Source organism: Rutidosis leptorrhynchoides, chromosome 10 (assembly GCF_046630445.1).
Source record: "Rutidosis leptorrhynchoides isolate AG116_Rl617_1_P2 chromosome 10, CSIRO_AGI_Rlap_v1, whole genome shotgun sequence".
Taxonomy (NCBI): domain Eukaryota; kingdom Viridiplantae; phylum Streptophyta; class Magnoliopsida; order Asterales; family Asteraceae; genus Rutidosis; species Rutidosis leptorrhynchoides.
Genome location: NC_092342.1, coordinates 177,229,482 through 177,232,885, shown reverse-complemented (window position 1 = coordinate 177,232,885; position 3,404 = coordinate 177,229,482). Strand labels below are relative to the sequence as shown.

Below are 3,404 nucleotides of genomic sequence, written 5' to 3'. Positions count from 1 at the left end.
AACGAACCCCATCCGTTATAGCGGATGCTTTAGTACTTCGATGTTGTTTTATCATGTTCGATGGATGTCCCGAAATGATAGGGATATTTTTATATGCATCTTGTTAATGTCGGTTATCAGGTGTTCACCATATGAATGATATTTTTGTCTCTATGCATGGGACGTATATTTATGAGAACTGGAAATGAAATTATTGTGGTCTATTAAAATGATGAAAATGAATGTTTATGATAAACTAATGAACTCACCAACCTTTTGGTTGACACTTTAAAACATGTTTATTCTCAGGTATTAAAGAAATCTTCCGCTGTGCATTTGCTCATTTTAAAGATATTACTTGGAGTCATTCAGGACATATTTCAAAAGACGTTGCATTCGAGTCGTTGAGTACACCAAGATTATTATTAAGTCAATTATAGTTTGATATATTATGAAATGTTATGCATGCCGTCAACTGTCGATGTAATGAAAGTTTGTCTTTTAAAAACGAATGCAATATTTGTAAAATGTATCATATAGAGGTCAAGTACCTCGCGATGTAAACAAATGTAATGTATTCGTCCAGATGGATTAGGACGGGTCATGAAACCTAAGTTAATTTGATATTACAAAAAAGAGTCCTAATATAACTTGATTTTAATTTAGTAGCACAAAAAATGGTCCTAAGTACCACAAAAAGGGGTTCTAATATAAGTAGATATTTGTTTAGTACCACAAAAAAGCTTCCAAACAAGTTATAGGAGTTTTGAATATCCGGTTCGAATATTCGGGTCCATTTTGGGTTTTAGGCCGGGTTATGGTAATTAGGCCTTTCGAGCCTAGTTCAGACAATTGGGCCTTTTAGGTCCGATTTTGCTAATTGGGTCTGTCACCACGTTTAAGCTTACTGAGCCTTTTGTGCCCAGTATTGCTATTTGGGCCTTATGAGCCTGATTCAGCCATTTGGGCCTTTCGAGTCTGCTTCAACTATTTAGGCCTTTTGGACCCGATTCGGATCCAGTTTTCTTTTGATGCAACAATTTATTATTCATTACAGTTACAACAATTTTAAAATTTTAAATTACAAAACAAATATTAAATATAAAACATAATATTGATCACCACATTACAATTACAATAATATTATTTCAATCCAAATAACATCACCACAGGAAAATGTTTAACAGCAACATATATCATTGTCTCAAACACACCAACACATACATCAACAAATTGTCTCAAACACACAAACTCATAAAACAATATTCATATTCAAACATTCATAATCAAACCAACTAACATTAACAAACGCACAAAGTCTTCAACCCGCCACCATACATCTTGATCAATCATCAAGTACCACCTACAATTAAACCATCCATGTATAAGCATAAAGGTGCACATTATAAAATTTTATCTTAATCTTAATTATTACAAATTTAACAAGGACATACCTCGATTAACGCAGTAGGCCAAGCAATAGACGTACCAATGACGTCATGAATGTATATCAAATGATCATATGGCCTAAACAAAATTTTGTCTTTATTTATGCCATTTGACCCACCCGTGTTGAAACACTTAAGTTTCTGCTACATTACTTCCAGAATGTGGAGTTATGTACCTGCATATCGTGTGCCTATCGTGTGAGTAACAAATTGACTTTCAGCAGCTAGTCTATCATGCTCTTCACAAGTCATTTCAAGCATTTTGCACCCCTGTAATTATTTACAACTACCACATTCAATGTGTCGAATGGGTTATTATTTACAACTACCACATTCAATGTGTCGAATGGGTTTAAGGGGTTAAAAGTTGACCAAAATGTATTTGGACGAATTTAAAAAATAAAACTTTGTGCCATCAAGTATACCACACAAGAAGGTTCCAAAATAATTATGGAAGGTGTTTTGGGTCAATCAAACCTGACCCATGACCAACCTTGCTGCCTACAATATTAAGACCGGGCTATGTAGAAAAGACCATGTTTGAGCATAGGAATACAAAATAAACCACTTCATTTGAACACAAATTATGCATAACATTAACATATTCTACTAGCACTTGTTAGAGTAAACTGAAAGTCTGAAATATCTGCCACATTAGTCTATTCGAAAACTTATCTGGCACATTAATACCAGTTCATTTCAAGTGTTTTCAAAACACGGCGAGCCAATAAAAGACCGGTACAGTAAGCTGCATTTATATCTAAGTTAACACTTAGCAGCAACACACAAGAGATTATGAACAAAAGAGACAGACAAAATACCTGCAGCATAATTGGTGAGCACCACTTTAAAACCATATTGGGCAGTTCATGATCATATGCTAATGCAAGAACCATATCCCCAGCAATGGTTGCAGACACAAATTGTGCAATTATATCCTTGTTGGTCTAATATATAATTGTTAAAGGAAACTTATAGTAATAATTATACAGAAAAAAAGCAAAAAAAAAAGAAAGCAAAAAAAAAAAAAAAAAACAATGGATCAAACCAATATATGAAGTTTGAATAGTTAAAACCATCTACATGAACAAGTAGGAAAGTTAATGACAGAAGCAAGAGTTGTAAAAAGGATACAAATCGCACGACATAACGGTACTTTGGTGTGTTGTACTTATTATTGTCTTGGTTGATTAGACCAACCCTTGCACGATCATCAGTCTTGCCCTCTACAACAAACAAACAACAACAAAAAAAGGTTATTCCCATCACTCCAAACATTAGAAACCTGAGGAAAACTAATCGGTCTTGCAACAGCTGTAATCAATTGAGCTTTAATCACTCACATTTCATATGACGAATGAACATAACCATAATTAGGTTGTGATTAAACAATAAAACATACAAGCCAAATATGCAAATCAAACGATAAAGAAAGATACCACAAGTTCAGCTCGTGTCTTTAATCAATCAATGAAATAGAAAATAATAAATCAATTAGATTGTTTGTAACTTCACCTGTATCCGTAGTCGGTCAGGAATGCATTTAAGAACACAACCCCGAATCGATTCTATAAAACCCAGATCTGTAATCGATGCTACCGAAACTCTAAATCGACAGTGATGGTGGTGATGATGGAAACAGTGGCGGTTGTGGGTGTCGATGGTGGTGATAGCGCAAACGTTGTCAGTGATGGTGATGGTATGGATTTTATGAAAAATAAAGATCGGTAGACAATGGGTGTTTGAATAAAATGAGGATAATGGGGGGTTTTAGGCTTTTCTTTGTTCTAATTTTTGTTATTATTTTGAATTTGCAAAAGCGAACTTATTCCCAAAATTTTAGACTCCCTCCTTGACTTCCCCAAAATTTTAGACTCCCGCCCTGACTTCCGCTATTACTACGTACTTTTCAAGATTGAATAGTTTTTTAAAACTGTTATTGAAATTTAAAATTCATATTTTGTACTGTACTTTTAA

General features: G+C 34.1%; 1 long non-coding RNA gene across 1 annotated transcript; it reads right to left on the bottom strand.

The window, feature by feature from the left end:
• Window positions 1-1,154: 1,154 nt before the first annotated feature.
• LOC139871864 (uncharacterized) lies at window positions 1,155-3,090 on the bottom strand. Its single transcript, XR_011766782.1, has 5 exons — window positions 2,943-3,090; window positions 2,562-2,653; window positions 2,249-2,374; window positions 1,434-1,603; window positions 1,155-1,342 (listed from the first exon to the last, which is right to left on the bottom strand). It is a non-coding gene; the product is annotated as an uncharacterized lncRNA (long non-coding RNA).
• Between the last annotated feature and the right edge of the window lie 314 nt (window positions 3,091-3,404).